Raw genomic sequence first — 20,915 nt, forward strand, 5'->3', positions numbered from 1 at the left:
CTGTACAGGCTTTTAAATGTTTGAAGCGCCGCGCGAGATGCAGATCATGCGGCACGGCAGCAGCAGCAAGCCAGCAGCTGATCAAGCAAAGGGGAGGTAAAAAAAAACTGTTATTTGTTTCCTATTGTATCACCGTTTAAGAGGGGTTTTGGAGGAGCGAAAGTGTCTCCTTGGGGTGCATTCAGCCCCCCTCTCCACAATGGCGCGTAGCCATAGAGTAAAGATCGCATTAGCGCAAACAAACAGAAAATATTACTCAGTGAAATAACGGAACAGTGAAAAGAGATTGAATAGTGTTTGAGGATGTCTGGGGGAGAAGAGAGACAAAGCAGTGACTTTAAAACGTTTCTCAGCGCTACATGAAATGCAGATCCAGCAAGCCAGCAGCTGATCAAGCAAAGAGGAGGTAAAAAAAAAACTATTTTTGTTTCCCCGTTTAAGAGGGGGTTTTGGAGGAGAAACCGCTGGTGCTTGCCCCCCTAGTGTGTATATATATATATATATATATATATATATATATATATATATATATATATATATATATGTATGTTTCTGTTGTTAGAGAAACAGGTACATTACAGAAAAAATTGAACACTATGACGGCTTGTAATTATGGGAAGCATTTTATTTTCTTTTATGCCATATGAATTATGGGTCAATATTTTTGATCATATTTAATTAGTATGTATTTTAAGGAAATTTTATTTATATTAGTATTTTTATGGTCACTAAGCAATAAGCCTACAGAAATGTTAATAACAAATGAACCATTAACATCTGTGATCTATAGTTTAATTATAAAAATACACTTTAATGTAGGACAAGGCTTCCAAGCATCTGGTTATGCAGGAGCTTAGTGCAAAAAGTTTTTAGGGAGATAAAGGGGAAAAAAATTGAATTTGTATTGGAATCGGTTGATCAAGTAGCATGAAATTGGTGATTGGTATCGGCCTTAAAAAACAGATCAGAGCATTCCCTAGTCTGCACCATTAATGTTAGGAATTAGTTCTGTGTGGGTTTCCTCCGGGTGCTCCGGTTTCCTCCCACAGTCCAAAGACATGCAGGTTAGGTGCATTGGCGATCCTAAATTGTCCCTAGTGTGTGCTTGGGGTGAGTGTGTGTGTGTCTGTGTTTGTCCTGCGGGTGCCCGCCGCCCTGCCCGGGGTTTGTTCCTGCCTTGCGCCCTGTGTTGGCTGGGATTGGCTCCAGCAGACCCCCATCACCCTGTGCTAAGATATAGCGGGTTGGACGATGACTGACTGAATAAAGTAGCTGCAATTGAATCCTTCAGCTTGCTGTATTGAAATAAGAAAATTAAGAAAATGGATGAACCTTTGATAATTAGAACTATTCCAATATGATCAATATGTGCAACGTGAAATACATTTCTGCATGCTTGGTCAAGGTTAACATTTATACCTGTCATCTTCTCCTTTATTGATATAACTAAAAAGCTCTGTACTTTCATAATTATAAGGATAAGAATGATACATTGTACTTGATAGTATTCATGTAACAGAAGCTTTTTCAATCATTCTGTTCTGACCCTAGAAGCAGTGAGCTGTGCTGAAAAGCGGAGAACAAAATTAACTTATGTGCTGTGTGGCACAGCGCATCATTAATTATCTTTTGCTTGCTTTTAAATACTTTCCTGCCACTGATGATCCTCAGGTCCGGTTCACATGACCACATGTTCATGCCTTTTGGCTTTAATGGAAGGGCCACCTTGAATCCTGGCCTTAAATCTGCCAGTGTAAATATTGTTGATGTATATTAGCTGTATCCAAGAACTCCCTACTCATGATATGATCCAACCTGATGTCTCTCTCTCTTTCACTGGGGCTCTATTCTCTAACTCTTTCACCTGTTTCTGCTAATTTACCATCTGAAAGCGTTAAGGCAGTTAGGCCACAAGTGGGTCAGCAGGGGTCAACGAGCTTTCAGTCACAGCAGGGGCAACACATGGGATGTCTGAGAAAATCTCTGCATAACACCTGCAAGGGCCTTTCAACTCACACACATGCACATTCATTCAGTCACACACACACACACACACATTCTTCTGACAGGTTTGCACACACACAGACATCCAAGACGTTGCTTTTTGAAGGGCAGTACATAGACGAGCATTATATCACAATTTATGGCTTTCTGGCACAGTCAGCCAAAACTCCACGGGGAACTTGCATGAGTAGAGACAAACATCAACGCTCGATCACACATGAAGCCTTCATATACTGTCAGAAATTATGCCTTCAAGATGAGGATTCTCTAAGGGCCACATCTGTAAGGTGCAAGTGTGCCCTCTATGGTCCAACATATTGACAATGATGCATCTATAGACACCCTAGAGAAAGATGAACAGCTGCTTCAAATCTCAGTGTAAAGGTCATTCCAAGATTACTCTGATTGATCTTCAACACCTAAAAATATTTCCCTATGCAATAGAATGATTTGATTCTTTAAAACTGAACACTGAAATTACACACAAGGCAATTTATCAAAACAATAACTTTTCCACTGTTCAGACCTCACATCTAGCACTACGTAAGCCTTATTTGCCCATATTTGCACATTAAGAATGGTATAAGCAAATTAACAAAGCAAGCAATGAAAAGATTCTATATAGATATAAAGCAATAAGACATCCATCTGGCGTCCAGCCCTATGGCCAGGTGTAATGTCAACCAGCACACACAAGAGGGCGGAATGCCCGATAAAAAAGGGAATTGGCCGACGTAAGTACATTATGTGCCGTATAAATACAGAACACGACCAAAACAGACAGACCATTGTACCATTAAGCCCGTTTTAATAAAAAGGTGTTTTGCTATGCTAGTATAAAATAAAAATGACGCACATTTGGTAAATGCACACAGTCTTCTTCTTCTTCTTCTTTCGGTTCCTACCATTAGGGGTTGTCCTCTACATCTTGCTCTGTTACACCCATCACCTCTATGTCCTCTCTCACCACATCCATAAACCTTCTCTTAGGTCTTCCTCTTTTCCTTTTGCCTGGCAGCTCTATCTTTAACATCCTTCTCCTGCTGGAGCCAATCCCAGCCAACACAGGGTGCAAGGCAGGAAACAAACTCCGGGCAGGGTTCCAGCCCACCGCAGAAGATCACAATGTCCTCTAAAATTGAAAATTTAAATTTAATGAGCAGTTTGCACATCTTACAAACATTATGGTCAGCAATACAAGATTTTGCAATGGAAAGTATTAGGAATTCACAAAAGGAGAACAGATCCATTCAAAACTTTGCATAGCTTCTGCCAAGTTAAAGAACTAGAACATCCAACTGTTGTTTTCTAGTTGGTTGCATCCACTAGTTGGGGGGGGTTGGGGGGTGTATTGAGTGCATGTAGAAGGGTTTTTCAGTGATTAACTGAGTTAACTTTAAACCACAAGGCTGCTTGATAAAAGTGAGTTAAAATATGGGCAATGAACATCTATACAAGACCCCCTGTATATCTTTAAATATATTTTTCATAAAATAAAAAAGATTACTCTAGAGCAAAAATTGTTAAAATAAATTTGAAATAAGCATAATTTATATTTCTTAAATTAATGTTACATAGTAATAGTATGTTACATACTAAACCTAAAGTATAGTACCTAAAGAAAGTATTCAGACCCTTCCACTTTTTCTCATTTTGCTGTGTTGTAGCCTAATGTCAAAATCATTTAAATTAATTTCCAGAAATTAACAAGTAACAATTAATAGACCACAATGACAATGTAAAATCGGGATTTTAGAAATTTTTACAAAATTAATAAAAATTAAAAAAAATGAAATTTTGCAATGACACAGATATTCAGAATTTTTACTCAGTGCTTCATTGAATCCCCTTAAGCAGTGATTCCAGATTGCAGTCTTTTTGGACAGACACAACAATCTGGAATTGGTGACTTTCTGTCATTATTGTTGGTACATTCTTTCAATGTCTGTCAGATTAGATGGATACTGTCATTGGACAGCTATTTTCAGGTATCTCGAGAAATATTTAATTAGGGTCAAGTGGCTCTGACTGGGCCGGTCAACGACATTCATAAAGGTGTCCCTAAGCCACTCCTGTGTTGTTTTTTCTATGTCCTTGTCTTAGTCCTGTTGATAGGCGATCCTTCAGCCCAGTTTGACGTCCAGAGTGCTCTGGAGCAGGTTTTCATTAAGGATATCTCTGTACTTTATTTTGTTCAGCTTTCTAACAACCCTGACTTATCTCCCAGTCCCTATTTCTGAAAAAGAACCCAACATCATGAAGCTGCCACCACCATGTTTCACCTTTGGAATGGTATTGGGCAATTGATGAGTGATGCCTGGTTTCCTCCAGACATGACACTTACAATTGACCAATCAGACCAGAGAATCTTGTTTCTCTATTTTTAGAGTTCTTTAGGTGCTTTTTTGCAAACTAAAGGCTTTCATGTGTTGTCTTGGCATTCTGTCATAAAGCCCAAAAGTTTCTCTGAACTCTATATCAATTTTCTGGAGCTCAACTGAAGTGACCATCAGATTCTTGGTTACTTCTCTTATTAAGGCCCGTCTTCCATGATTGCTTAGTCTGACCAGGGTGGCCAGGTCTATGAAGAGTTATGGTTGTTCCAAACTTATTCCATTTAAGAATTATGGAGGAAACTGTGCTTTTGGGAACATTTAATGTTCCAGAAATTTTTTGCAGCCTTCCCCTCATCTCCTTGACATAATCCTGTCTCTAAGCTCTACTGGCAATTCCTTTGATCTCATGGCTTGGCTTTTGGTCAACTGTAGGACCTTCCACAGACAGGTGTGTGTCTTTCTTTTGAATTGATTATTGGCAGGCTTAGAGCAAGGTATAGAAACATCTCAGTGATGAGCAATAAAATAGGATGCACCTGAGACAGATTTTAATTGTAATAGTAAAGGATCTGAATGCTTGTCTCAATGTATTAATTCAGTTTTTTTAATATTAACAAATCTGCAACAATTCCTAAAACCCTGTTTTCGCTTTCTCATAATCGAGTACTGAGTGTCTTTTCATGAAGATAAAAAGTAATTTGAATGATTTTAGCACAAGATTGCAACATAACATAACTGAATAGATTCTGAAGACATTATTTATTTATTTATTTATTTATTTATTCAAAAAGATCTATTGGAGAGGACAAGTTAATTCTTCATTCAATTTGAGCCACTTCAACTAACACAAAGAGATCCATAGATTTTATAGACCAGATAAGGACAGACAGGTAGAAAGCAGGAAATCAACCCATAGACCAGAGCTAAGCCAATTAGGTGAAGGTGGATGGGTGGGGGGGGTTGTTTGGGGGGTGTATTGAATGCATGTAGAAGGGTTTTTAAGTGATTAAACGAGTTAACTTGAAACCACAAGGCTGCTTGTTAAATTGGTTCAGATATATATATCGGTTCAGATACATTGGTTTGAATATATACATTGGTTTTAATACATCCATTCAAATATATATATTGGTTCAGATATATACATTGGTTTAGATACATTGGTTGAGATATATATAAATTGGTTTGCATATATCCGTTCTGATATATATACATTATTTGAGGTACATCCGTTTAGATATATACATTGGTTGAGATATATATAAATTGGTTTGCATAGATCCGTTCTGATATATATACATTATTTGAGGTACATCTGTTTAGATATATACATTGGTTGAGATATATATATATATATATATACTGTATTGGTTGATATACAGTACATTGATTAGATAGATCCGTTCAGATATATACATCGGTTGGTATTTACGGGCAGGCACAACGCGGCCACCCAAGTTTAGCATCTCCCTTTCACTTCATCATTGCTTCAACACTGTTGTCATTATTGTGCATATTTTATACAAGTAGTATATACTTGTTTGTCCTGTTTTGTTTCGTAAGCCATCTTGGTTGGGTGTCCTCGATTTCAAAGCACTTTTTTTCCTTTCATTATTTAAAACACTTGCACAGATACCCGCCTCCTCGCCCCGCTCCGTCCCGCCCCGGCTCATTGTACCCGCCTCACTCGCTCCCTCTTGTCCCTCCCATGACAGATTCTTCTCAAAAGCCGAGTTACTGGAAAGCATTGATCGCAACCGCAGTACGTTCCATTTTTTCACCTCATAAGACGCTGGTTTATCATTGACCGAAAGCCGCCCGGTGATTTCTGTTATTCCGTATTGGCAGCATTTCATTAAAGGGCGATCTATTTCGTCAAGGACATTAGTCCTGTTTGCTGAAAGGCTACTATGGAGGAAAACACTGGAATAGCGCTGTTTCTTCTGAATGTTTATCTGTGATCAGGGATCAGAATGATCAGAATATCCCTACTTCACAAATAACGGGTGTTTAACTGTTTTTATAGTAAAACTGACAAAACGACACACATGCACACGTACACACTGCTACAATATTATGAGTGGCAAAATCTACAGTTTGGTACATCCTGAGAAAGAAAGCAAGCACTGGTGAACTCAGCAACACAAAAAGACCTGGACATCCACGGAAGACAACAGTGGTGGATGATTGCAGAATCATTTCCATGGTGAAGAGGAACCCCTTCACAACAGCCAACCAAGTGAACAACACTCTCCAGGGGGTAGGCATATCAATATCCAAGTCTACCATAAAGAGAAGACTGCATGAAAGTAAATGCAAAGGGTGCACTGCAAGGTGCAAGCCACTCATAAGCCTCAAGAATAGAAAGGCCAGATTGGACTTTGCTAAAGAACATCTAAAAAAAGCCAACACACATTCTTTGGACAGATGAAACCAAGATCAACCTCTACCAGAATGATGGCAAGAAAAAAGTATGGAGAAGGCGTGGAACAGCTCATTATCCAAAGCATAGCACATCATCTGTAAAACACGGTGGAGGCAGTGTGATGGCTTGGGTGTGCATGGCTGCCAGTGGCACTGGGACACTCGTGTTTATTGATGATGTGACACGGGACAGAAGCAGCCGAATGAATTCTGAGGTGTTCAGAGACATACTGTCTGCTCAAATCCAGCTAAATGCAGTCAAATTGATTGGGCGGCGTTTCATGATACAGATAGACAATGACCCAAAACATACAGACAAAGCAACCCAGCAGTTTATTAAAGGAAAGAAGTGGAAAATTCTTGAATGGCCAAGTCAGTCACCTGATCTTAACCCAATTGAGCATACATTTCACTTGTTGAAGACTAAACTTCAGACAGAAAGGCCCACAAGCAAACAGCCACTGAAAGCCGCTGCAGTAAAGGCCTGACAGAGCATTAAAAAGGAGGAAACCCAGCATCTGGTGATGTCCAGGAGTTCAAGACTTCAGGCTGTCATTGCCAGCAAAGGGTTTTCAACCAACTATTAGAAATGAACATTTTATTTCCAGTTCTTTAATTTGTCCAATTACTTTTGAGCCCCTGAAATGAAGGAATTGTGTTCAAAAAATGCTTTAGTTGCCTCACATTTTTATGCAATCGTTTTGTTCACCCCACTGAATTAAAGCTGAAAGTCTGCACTTCAACTTCAATTGTGGTAATGTACAGAACCAAAATTAGAAAAAAGTTGTCTCATATATATATATATATATATATATATATATATATATATATATATATATATATTCATTGCATTCGTAGTCTGTGTCACAATCTGATTGTATGGGTGGTTACCTACCAGGTAACGCTTGTGGTTGGTCAGCAAGTCGGCTAACATCTGCCACGGTGCCCTCCTTCAGTTGCGAGAAGCAGATCATAGAATGGTTGAAATAGTTTACTGTCAAATAATGTAGTACTAGGGTGTTGTACCGTGTTAGCCATTATGATTGTAGAGAAAAGCCAAGCAAAATGACACCTTTTATTGGCTAACTAGAAAGATTACAATATGCAAGCTTTCGAGGCAACTCAGGCCCCTTCTTCAGGCAAGATGTAATCATTACATCTTGCCTGAAGAAGGGGCCTGAGTTGCCTCGAAAGCTTGCATATTGTAATCTTTCTAGTTTGTCAAATAATGCAAAGAGTATGCGACACATGTTTTGTCCTAATTCTGGGCTCATCAGGCGTACACACTCATTGCACTCCCTTACGGGAATCGAACCTCGGAAGTCAGCGCTAGAGGTGAAGCCCCTAACATTGCGCCACGGCGTGTGGTTCGTTTATTTGACAGCATGTAGATCGGGGTAATTACATTCATTGCATTCGTAGTCTGCGTCACAATCTGATTGTATGGGTGGTTACCTGCCAGGTAACGCTTGTGGTTGGTCAGCAAGTCGGCTAACTTTGCCACGGTGCCCTATATATATATATATATATATATATATATATATATATATATATATATATATTATATATATATATTATATATATATATTATATATATATATATATATATATATATATATATATATATATATATATATATATATATATATATATAGTATATAATCCTAAGCCTTAAAGTGCAACGATTTTATGTCACGTTTCTTGTCACACTTTAAATCGGACTTATTTTTAAACCTACATATATATGTTTGGTATCATTCTTTTCAGAATTTATTGAACTTTAATGTGATGTTGTTAGATTTTCAGATTTTTATTCCTTTTTTAAGTTATAAACTAAAATATCAAGAACTCGCGTCCTGCGAGACAAGACTTTGTGGCAAGAGATTTAACCACACCCAGGGCCGGAAATAAAAGACAAAGAGTAGATGACAAAGACAGCTGCTGTACAGGCTTTTAAATGTTCGAAGCACTGCGTGGGATGCAGATCACATGGCACATCAGCAGCAACAAGCCAGGAGCTGATTGAGCAAAGAGGAGGTAAAAAAAAAAAGGTATTTGTTTCCCATTGTATCACCGCATAGGAGGGGTTTTCGATGGAGCGACCGCACCTCCTTGGGGTGCGTTCAGCCCCACTCTTCACAACACGAGCGGTAGAGACACAAAGTGACTGGTGCGTAGCGCAGGCCAGGGGGATTGACGAGCAAAGAGAGCAGGGGGTAAGCCCCCTAGTATATATCTATGTAGGTCATTCAATCCAATAAAACTCCCCAGTCCTATCCACTTAATTCTTTTGAAATAACATCAAGTTTTGAAAGACCCTAAAGTCTAACTGTCTACCGCACTACTTGGTCACTCATTCCATATGTCTGTGATTCTCTGTGTAAAGAAAAAGTACTAATGTTTGTGCAAAATATACCCTTAACAAGTTTCCAAATAAATATTGAAAAAAATAAATTCTGTCAAACATAACTCGACTGTTTTGCTTATATTTCAAACATCCCTGCCTTGGCATTTTCAAGCTCTGTCCTGCAAGCTGAAAGGTGACTGTGACTTTTAACTAACACGTGCAAACCTTAATAAAACTTCTGATATTAGTCGAATTTTACAAAATGACAATCAATTTATGCACAATATGAAGAATAAAAAATCAGGAGAATTAATGCACTGACATGTAAGTTTAAAATGCACATTTGCAATTTTGATTTCTGGAAGCTCAAGATGAGGTGAGGCTGTGAAGCTCTCAAAATTAAAATATTTCTTATCATTTTTAAGTGTAGTATATACAGTAAAGAACTGTATGTGTATGTAATTCTAAAAGATCATAATAAACTCTCATTATTTGTATTATTTTTTCTTATTATTATTTTTATTATTATATTATTAAAAAAATATGTAATGTAATGTATAAATGGAGCCCTTTTTAAAATGGTGGCCTGTGACGGTCACCTCATCCCCTGATCCTAAATCCTGCTGACTCCAGGGCCATTTCCTTATCTTAGCAAGCAAAGTGACTGCCTGGGTCTCCATGGCCTGTAGATCACGTGGCAAAAACACAGCAGATGGTTGAAAATTTGCAGGTTTCATAAATAGATAAACTCCTTAGAGTAGATCTGATATCACTGGATTTGTATTAATTCTGGAATCACACTTTCAACCAACTTTAAAGTCTGACTTTGAAATTATAACATAGACATGTTGGATCATAAAGGTATATAAAACTCTCTTCTGAAAGGAGAAAATGCCTTTTCTTTTGTCAAACCTTTCATAGTTACAGCTGCCATAAAACACTAAATACAATTCCATATCCTTAAGTGCTGTAGATAGTGCAGGGAGTTTTTGTTCTTTTATCTTATACAATTTCTTGTATTAGGAATTTGTTAGTTTTCGCATACCCCTTGGGGTCAGAGATTGTACAGCTCCCCTGGAGCAATTACAGGTTAAGGGGCTTGCTCAAGGGCCCAGCAGAGTTGGATCTCTTTTGGCAGTGACGGGGATTCGAACCGGTAACCTTCAGGATACCAGCGCAGATCCTTAGCCTCAGAGCCACCACTCCGCCTGGGGTATGTGCTACATTCAATAATTTTAGTTTTCTGAAACAATTGTGGAAATATGGATTTTGTATGATCTTACTATAATGGATGACATACCATATCATAGCACAATATTTTATATTACAGTTAAAATCCTTTGGAAGTTCTCTGTCTGAACTCATATTGTGGTTCATGTCAAATAGCCAGATATCATTTATGCAAATCTTTCAAACAATAAAACATTTTTAAGAGATGTCTTGTCTACCATCTGACTTAAACATCAGTCCAAGAGAACTGCATAAAATAAAATAAAATAAAAACGTAATCAGGTCTGGAAAGACGATTAAAAGTGATGGGAAAATATTCTTCCTTGTTATTGGAACCACAGGGATTATTACTACATGGAAGGCAATGAAAAACCTTGGCTGAGTATGTAGTTTGGACAATGACAAGTAGTAATATACAACATATTCATAGGAGTGTGCAGCACCAATTGTCAGTTTGGTGTTCCTTGTGAGCTTGCCTTAATAATTTAGCCTCACATGAAAGCCAGAATAGTAAATTCAGTCATTTTAACTGGAACTTGTCTCTATAGAACTGTAAAGCAGCTATGGTCTCAATAGATTTAACCTAACCCTAACAGTGCCAATTTTGGTCTAATAATGTCGTTCAGGTGTTAACTGTAAAATCAATCCCATCATTGAAACTGCTTTTCTTTTACTTGATCATGAAAAGACAGAGTTGAATGTTTCATATCTGGTACCCCAGTCCATCACTGTCTGTTATAAGAACATCAAATTGCACTGTGAATAATGGTGCCCCCTACAGAGCTGTTTTCTGTCCTGAAGCTGGTGTTGTCAGGATAGCTACTGCCCTGCCTAAGATGAAGCAGGTTCAAAAATGACTGACTGACTGTGGTTACCACTGCAACCACAGAGCTCCAGAATCACTGCTCAATTGCCAGACTGATTCTAGCATATGTAGACTCTGTATAATTTTCTTATGCCCACATGGGCTTTTTTCTTCCCACACACATCTAAAAAATTTTATTTGCTGAGTTAACTGGCATTTCAAATTTGTTATCCATTGTTAGTGAGTCTAAATGTACTTGTGTGAATGTGCTCTGAAATGGATTGTTTTCCCATTCACATTTGGTTTCCGACTTTTCCCCACTCCCCAGATCCTGCAATGCAAATTTCGATTTGGAATCAGGCCTAATATTTGATGAAGGTTTATTTATTCAGTAGAATTCAAAAACCTTTTGCACTAAATATACACTACCAGTCAAAAGTATTAGAACACCTCAGTTTTTCTTCAAATGTAATCAGTTAAAATGCAATGAATGGTGTAAAATAATGAAAAGGTAAGCAGTAAACTGGCAGAGGTTTAGAATAAAAGTTAAGGCTAGCAAAAACTAAATAAATAAATTTCTGAATATTATAAAAGGGCCATCTTCAGGGAACAGCTAATATGTTACAAACTACAGATGTTCTGTAGCAGTTATAGTAAATTAAGCCTTGCGAGTTGAATCAAACAATTTGCACAGGTTTCCCAGCTTCTGTTGATTACTTAAAACCCTTCTGTCTGTCATAAAGAAGAGATAAAAGAGACTGTGTTAACAGGGCCACCTTAACCCATGGGCACGCTGGGGAGTTGCCCGGGGGCCCCACGAGCATAGAGGCCCCATGCTAATCTATGTATGTTGTGACTGTATGTGTACAGATCTCAGGCACTGCATAACGTAAAACCATACTGTATATACTCGCGGATAAGTTCTCCCACGAATAAGTTAGGACTTGACTTTACAGTATAATTTCTGGTATTTTATAATGTCGGTCGTATAAATCGAATGTGGAAAACTCACGCTATTGGTACAAGGGATTATGATATGCTCACACCCACCTGAGAGAGTAACCATAGAGCACGCGGCCTTTTTTTGGGGATTTGGTGAGTGCAGCAACCACGAGGCGAAGCCCCCTAGTATTAAAGATGAAAAGTAAGACAAGGTGGTAAAGTGTCTGGTCAAGTTTCTGTCTTGTAATTTTTCATGATATTTATTTTACATTTTTTATATTCTTACAAGCTTTCTTATGCCTCTCCTATGTCACTGAATTGCCTTTGTAATGGTTTTTCGAATAACATAAGAAATTTGAGAAATGAGATGGGACCTTTCACTCAATCAAGATCATTTGTTCAGGTAATAGCTAAGCAGTCCCAATATCTCATCCAGATAATTAGATTTCTGTTTTAACTCCATGTCTTGGTCATCTGTTCCAGATAACCAAAAATCTTTGCAAGAAGTACTTTCTGGCTTCAGTCTTAAAAGCATTTTCCCTTAATTTTCACTGGTACCATTGAGTATATGATTCACGCTTAAGTTCAGATGGATCTTCTTTATCAATTCCTTTCAGGATTTTGAAGACCTACATTAAGTTGCCACACTGTCTGCTCTGCTCAAGACTAAACAGGTTTCATTCTCTGGGTCTGTCAGAGTAAGACATGTGTCATGGATGGCATGCCTGAACTGGCATCACGTGCCAGGAGAGGTCCTAGTCCATTACCTGGCTCAGAAGCCATGAGAAAGAAAATGCAGGAGACTTCCTGTCTTTGCCATGGAGTTGTCAGAAGGAGCCAACAATTTGTGGAACGTGGTAGCATCCCGGAAGGGGTGGATGAAGGACCTTTGCCTGGCCAGGGGGACAGCACAATAGGTCAAACAGGAGGATTGCCATACAACTAATTGGCAGCATTCCTTGGGCTTAGTTACCCGAATTAACATAGACTGGGTATTCTGGGTACTGTAGTGCCATGGAACTGCCTTGTTGGGTTCCATGGGTGATACCAGGGGGCGCTGCAGGGATTTATGATTTATGATCTCTGGGTTCAAGGAGTTTCACCTGACTCGGAATTACTTTCAGTGGGATATGCCCTAGAATTGGAAGTACTCTCAGGTCTTGAACAAAAGGAGTTGCCCAGCCTCACCCAGGCAAGTTGGGGTTGGGTGGAAGGAGGACAAAGCTTGCTTGGGAGGAATGGAGGAGGAAGGAAGAAGAGAAAGAGAAAAAGAATAGCGTTTGTGCTTATGCTTGTCTTAAGGTTATTATATCAAAAAGAAGCGTTTGTTAAGGTAATTTATTGACATGAACCTGGGACTTCTGTTCATGCAGTTGTGTCTGGAGTTTGGGGTACTGAAACAGGCCCTAGTGGTCACACGTGCTATTAAGTTTTTGGATGCACCTGGTTGATCTTCTCTGCAGTGCTTCAAGTGCTACTATGTCTTTCTTGAAGTGTGGCTACCAGAACTGCACACAGTACTCCAAATGTGGTCACACTGGTGCATTATACATTCTAAACATAACATCTTTCAATTTATATTCAAGAGTTTTTATGATGTAATCTAACATTTTATTTGTCTTTTTAATAGCTTCTGCATATTGCTTAGATAATCAAAATGATGTGTCAACATAAATCCCCAAATCCTTTTCAAAGGTTGCTTTCCGTAGATCAGTGTTTCCCATCATGTATTTTTAACTGCTGTTTCTCTTGCTCATGTGTAGCACTTTGACCTTTTCTGTATTAAACTGAATTTTCCAAGTGTTCACCCAATTCTAAAGCTTTTTCAGGTCTTTTTGAATTGTTTTTGCAGTTTCCTCAGTGTCTATCATTCCTTCAGTTCTAGTTTAATCCGTGAACATCACAAGTTTACTAAGTATACCAGAATCAATGTCATTAATATAAATCTGAAAAAGTATCAGTACAAGGACAGACTCCGGAAGAACTTCACTGATGACCTCAGTCCATGTGAAGCATTCCTCTCTTATCTGAACTCTTTATCTTCTACCAGTTAACCAAATTAAGATCATATTTTGCAGGTTACCTCAGATGCCTGCAGCTTCTAGTTTCAGAATTAATCTTTGGTGTGGGAATGATTGTGTAAATTATGCTCTATGCTTTGCTTTTGTCAACTATTAGTGACTTCAATACTAAACACTGATTAAAGTAACTGTGTGCTGGTGTGCTCCCTTCTAACAGAAATCTTGTAGGTTTTTGATGAATCCATAACATCTCATGTCTCCCCGGGACTCAACCAAACACTTTTGCATGCCCAAATCAGCAATTGACTGAATACTCTAAAGGAATAACCCTTTAGCTCAGGGGTCAACTATCCCACTCCCTCAGCATGTGCTGGAAGAGTGCATAGCTTTTACAGTAGGTTCACGCCTCAAATCTATTACCACCCCTGCTGTTTAAAGCAGTGACAAAACATTCCACTAATTTGACATCACAGGTTCAGGCCACACACACACTGCAGTTCAGTCTCCCTCATGGACTTGACCCTCTATGTTGTTTTAGTGAGCAAATGCGATTCATGGCTTCCTGACCCAAAGAAAAGTTTCTTCAGCTCAGGAGTCAGTTATCATTCACTGTAACCAGAGATGAAGAATAATTGGTGTGTTCTGTCTAATTGTTTGAAACATCTTTATTAATTATTAATTATTATCTAATTTATATGCACATGGAACATAAATAATAATAATAATAATAGGGCGGCATGGTGCCTTGCAGTTAGGAGACCCGGGTTCGCTTCCTGGGTCCTCCCTGTGTGGAGTTTGCATGTTCTCCCCGTGTCTGCGTAGGTTTCCACCGGGTGCTCCGGTTTCCTCCCACAGTCCAAAGACATGCAGGTTAGGTGCATTGGCGATTCTAAATTGTCCCCAGTGTGTGCTTGGTGTGTGGGTGTGTGTGTGTGCGTGCCTTGTGGTGGGCTGGCACCCTGCCTGGGGTTTGTTTCTTGCCTTGTGCCCTGTGTTGGCTCCACCAGACCCCCGTGACCCTGTAGTTAGGATATAGCGGGATGGATAATGGATGGATGGATATTACAACGTTGTATATTACAAGTCGCTTTTCTAAGCACCCAAGGACACCGTACAGATAATAAAATCATAAAACCAACAAAATCATGCATGTACACATATACATATATCTATATCTATGGAACTGAAAATACAGCAATAAGAATACAGCCTAAGGTAAATAGATAAGAAGACAAGAATTGAAAATAGGTAGGGAATCTGTGTCCCAAATGTTTTATGGTAGTGAGTTCCAGAGATGAGGAACATTACAACTAAATGCCCTGAAACCCATGGTGATCAGGCATGCAGGGCGGGTGATGAGAAGACCAGAAGTAGAGGACCTAAGTGCGGTTAGGTATATAAACATGTATGAAGTCAGAGAAGTATAATGGAGCAAGGTTATGAAGGTAAGTAGAAGAATTTTAAAATCAATATGAAATTTTACAGGAAGCCAATGAAGTTGTTTAAGAGATGGGGTAATGTGTTGCACGGAAGAAGTCTGAGTTATAATACGAGCAGCTGAATTCTGAACAAGCTGGAGTTTATGGAGAAGCTTATGTGGGAGACATCAATGTGGGAAGTGACCAATGCATGAGTAAGGATGGTGGTGATATTTAGTGTGGGGGAGGGTTGCAGGCGTGCAATGCTATTGAGAAATTAAAAAAAATGACTGTGTAATATTATTGATATGGGATTCAAAAGCTAGAGTACTATCAAAGATAAATAGTTAAACTAGGGCTAAATCAGTGTGCATCTGTAAAAATAAATGAACCTTAGCTTGTTTATGCTTACTAGAAAACACACAGACTTCCATACGATGACCGGATCAGGATCCAGCCCCAGTAGTTTATGAGTACCAACAGGGTGAGCGCCCTGGATGCCAGGGTTATCATTCTTCTTATTATTATTACATAATCAACTTTAGCAATTTGCTTAACACTCAGCAAATGTCAGTGCTCTTTTTTTCTTTCTGTCATGTCATCCTGTTACTCAGTTTGCCTATTCAATTTCCCATAAGAAAAATGAGAACACTGAAAGCTTCATATAGGGTGCTGCTAGCCACATTTTGCGAGTGCTAGCAGGTTGTTTGCAATGGATGCTAAGGCTGATGCTCTTCTTTTCCCAATTATGTAACCGGCTTCAGCAATTTGCTTCTCACTCAGCAGATGTTGCTGCTCTTCTTTTTCTCTCTTCTGTGTCACTTTCTCCATCAGTGTGCCTAATCAGTTTGTAAGAAAGATGTCAACCCCTAAACCTCACAAAGGTTGCTGCCAGATATGTTTTTTGCTTAAACAGTATGCATCATGCCATAAACTTTTAATTAAGAGAAAAATCAAGGTTGTAGCCCAAATGGTATGGGATTAATCAAGTGACAGATAGATGCAACCCTTAGAATTGTATATATATATACGGATGCTAGAATGATTTTCATAGCATTCAACACCATCACTCCCAAGAAGTTCATACTGAAATTGATGCAACACTTCCCTATGCAACTGGATCCTGGACTTCTTGACCCCAGCAGGCAGTCCTCAATGGAAACACCATCTCCAGCTCCATCACAATTAGCATTTGCACCCCCACTGGGCTGCATAATCACACACTTCTGTTCTATTTGTTGACTCATACCTGTATGTCAGTGCACAGCTCTAACACCATCATTAAGTTTGCTGACAACACAGTGATGTTGGGTCTAATCAATAATGGGATGAGTCAGCAAATAGAATGGAGATACAATGACTGCTGGACTGCAGGTGCAACTACAACAATCTGTCTCTTAATGTGGACAACACGAAAGAGATGATTGTTGACATCAAAAAGGCCCCTGCTGCCCACACCCCACTCCAAATCAAACTGCAGTGACATCGATCAAGAGCACCAAATTCCTGGTGTGCAACTGGTAACTGACCTTAACTAGCATTACTTGTTCAATTAACATCACCCTTCATAGCCAAGGAGATGCAGCAGCATCTCCATTTCCATCAGTGGAAAGTCTACCTCCCACCCCATTGTACAGGGCACCAGCTGCTTCAACACCTGGTTTAGGAACTGCAGCATCTCTAACTACAGTATTCTCCAATGGATAGTGAACACAGAAGAAAAGATCATTGGCACCTCTCTGTTCTCCATTAAAGACATCTTTAAAAAGTGTTGCATCAACAAAGCCAATAGCACTGTGGAGGACAGCTCCCACCCTTCCTACATCCTCTTCGTCCCACCTCCAGTTCTGCCAGGTTCTGAAACAGCTTTTATCTTTTGGCTGTCCAGGCTCTGAATTGTGCACTGTCCCTCTCTGCTTAGATCTGCTTCTAGTGATCTATTTATGTGCAGTACATCTGCTACTTCTGTTATCTTTATTATTAGTTGCTGTTGTCATTGATAATATACTACCGTTCTCTACTTGTCTTACACCTTATGTATATATTGCACCACAATTCTGGGTAACATTACTTTGTGCCACTGTATGCTTCAATATTGTATATAGATGGTATGGCAAAAAAAAATGCTTGACTTTTTAGCTTTCAAAAGGAGACGAAGGTTAAAATTCCACAAAAAATTCATATTTTAAATGTTAACTTTTCAGCTTGTAAATACCTTTTACATTATCCTTCTTTTATATAAGTACTAGGGGGCTCTTCCCCCTGCTCGCTTCGCTCGCCAACCCCCGGGTTTGGTTATCCGGATATACAATTTAAAGAGGTGGTTATTTTCATTTCATTAATTTTTTATTTCTTGATATTTGCCAGTAATCAAGCTGTAGTGAATGAGTTATCCCCTCCACCCCTTCCCCGGGGCTGCTAGTGTCATGCTGCATGATCTGCATGTCGCACTGCGCGTCAAACATTTAAAAGCCTGTACAGCAGCTGTCCTTTTATCTCACCTCTTTGTCTCATGGGACATTAAAGTGTCTCTGAGAATTTGTTTGGACTTCAAAGTGTCTGCCGAGAAGATCACGTCTCATCTCCCTCCCAAGATTTTTTTTTTATAATAGAGAGAAATTTATAGACTCTTATGTGGATACTATACATACATTGTGGCCACCTTTCTCTCAGGGTGGACTGATAATGATACTGCTTCTCAGTTGTGACTGATTCATCTTTTGAACTCTGCTCCCCAGCTTTGAACAAATGTCAATTAGAGATGGACAACTCACAAACAGATCATTCTTTTTGCCCAACCCTTTTCAGTGAATCATATGAATCGATTCGTGAATAAGAACAATTCAGTTCAGTGGTGCTCAGCACATGCACGCTCAGTGTAATGCTCTGTGTGATGTCATCAGCATTTCGTTTTGCTGACACTAGCAGATGTTTAAAGTGCATGCACAAGAACTGCTGGAATTAAGAGCCTCAACTCGCTTCATGTACAATTCTTTTGTGTTCAAACTACTGTATACCAGTATTGCTGAATAAAAATTATATCACTATAATTCTTTCATTCATTGTTCAAATACAATAAAGTAAACACAAATTTATATTAGAATGTATTCTTATTTTATTTTGTACAATTGTTTTTTGGAATTGCTTCAAACTGAACATATAAACAATATGACAAATAATACGGTCATGTCTCTTTGCACAGTCAACAATTTAGTTACACAAAGCTAAACCATATAAAAATATTATTCGAACATTTATTTGCTTTTAACTTTAGTTTTAGTGCACAATTTTTTATGGCTCCTTGACAGTACTGGGCATGTATAATTATCTGATCCATTTGAGTTTAAACCAAATCATTACTTAAAAGCTAGTTGCCCAATTCTCTTTCATTGATGCTGCAGTGTAATGTCTTATTTAATTATGCATCTTAAATGTGCTGTCATGCTTTGTGTACTGAAACAGAACAATGTCATATAAATTATAGCCATGTGAAATATACTGTATAATGAACTATGTATTAGTGATGCAATCACAGGTGGAAACAACCCCAAATTTCCAAAGAATCGATGCACCTTGGGTGGGGATTTCAGTCCTTGTTCTTTTGTGTTCCTTTTTTAACTTTCTGATATATACTGTATACAATTATGTGTGTGTGTAATACGTGTGTGTATTTTTTTTACTTTCAGTTTTGTTTTCCTAGTTTTATGCATTCATGTTCTGTATGAGTCCGACTTGATGGTATGTGATGTAAAATTAAATAATAATAATAAAAAAACACTTAAATGAATAGTTTCAAAGAATCAGCTCAGTAAAGTTAATTGAAATTTTCATCACTAATGTCTATTGGGAAAGGATGGCCTCTTCTGCCACCTTTGTAACAGGTTCACACATACTCACCACAGATAGATTTCCCTCCTGGATTTCAGTTTATAATCTTGTGCTCATCAGAACACATAAGAAGCAAATAAATAAAGAACATACCATAGCTTGTAGGTCTGAAAGGAATGGTTAACTTCAAGTAAAGTATAGTTGTGTGTTTTAATATATTTTTGCTTAGATAGATAGATAGATAGATAGATAGATAGATAGATAGATAGATAGATAGATAGATAGATAGATAGATAGATAGATAGATAGATAGATAGATAGGTCTGTATTTGTTTTCAAGAGGAAATTTGGCTTTTTACAGAAAATTATTAAATAAATACATTAACAGATAGATAAGGAAGTAAATATATAAAGAAATAAATATACACACACACTTTCATCTGAACACACACTGGAAAAATTATAAATAAAGAAAATTAAAAAGAAAGAAAACTTTTGACCTAGTTTTCACAGTCCCAGTGAGGCATTATGCAAAAGTATTGCTGTTGGTATAAAGGAGACACAGCAGCATTTCTTGACACACTTCTGCTGAATGATTCATTGGCTGGAAGTCCTCAGTGTTTGTGTGTCAGAGAGAGAATTTGCATCATTGTTCATAATGGCACTCAGCTTTGTTTTACAGCAATTCTCCCCTTCGCTACAACCTCCAGGAGGTCCAGAGTGTATCTTATAGCTGAGCCTGCCCTTTCAATTAATTTTTTGATTCAGCAAGCATCTCTTGAAGTGATGTTACCAGCCCACCACACCACAGTGTATAGAATCACACTGGCCATCACAGAGTTATAGAAAATGTGAAGGATGTTACTTCCCATATGCAGTCTCCACCTGCTCTGCCCTTTCTTATATAGTTCCTCTGTGTTTCAAGATCAGTCCAGCTTGTCATTAATGTGGACCCCCATGTGGTATAGAGGGTCTGCGGCAATAACATAATATGGCCAGGTTTTAAATCAGTAAAGCAGTGTCATTCTCTGTGGGTGCGATTGCACGACTGCAGGGAGTTAATGAGGTAGTTGGGGCGAGTCGTACCTGCACGTGTGGGTGCGATCGTTCTGAATTGCTTCATTGGCTTCCTGCAGCGTGTGCTTAAGGCCCACAGAGACGAGTGTATATATAAATATACGGGCCAGCACAGGGGGATATGCAAGATGTGAGAGGAAAGAAAAGAATAGAAGGATGTTAAAGGACGGAAAAGGCATCATGGGAGAGTATCCAGACACCAGGAAGGAGAAGGCAGCTTGATCTGGGGCTCCATCTAAGGCGCTCTAGGGGCTGGTTCGCCCCACTGACTAAGCATATAGAGTGGGGTGAGTGGGATGTGAGAAATTCCAGTGGATCTGAGGAGGTGTGCCAACCTCGGACAGTGTGGCAGGAGCCAAGATGGGGGTCGGCAGAAAGAAGTTCATGCTGCAGAGGCCCTGCCGGCAACGCCTGTGATGGGTGAGCCGGGGAGACAGAAGGTGGTGGGCTGCGATCGGGTGAAGAGAGACCGCATTTTAACCT

General features: G+C 38.9%; 1 protein-coding gene across 1 annotated transcript in view; it reads right to left on the reverse strand.

Moving 5' to 3' along the window:
- Nucleotides 1-20,915, reverse strand: part of LOC114649572 (netrin-B-like) — a 127,206-nt gene that overhangs the window by 38,006 nt on the left and 68,285 nt on the right. The gene's annotated exons all lie outside the window — the stretch shown is intronic.

The sequence above is a fragment of the Erpetoichthys calabaricus genome, chromosome 3, assembly GCF_900747795.2.
Source record: "Erpetoichthys calabaricus chromosome 3, fErpCal1.3, whole genome shotgun sequence".
NCBI lineage: Eukaryota > Metazoa > Chordata > Cladistia > Polypteriformes > Polypteridae > Erpetoichthys > Erpetoichthys calabaricus.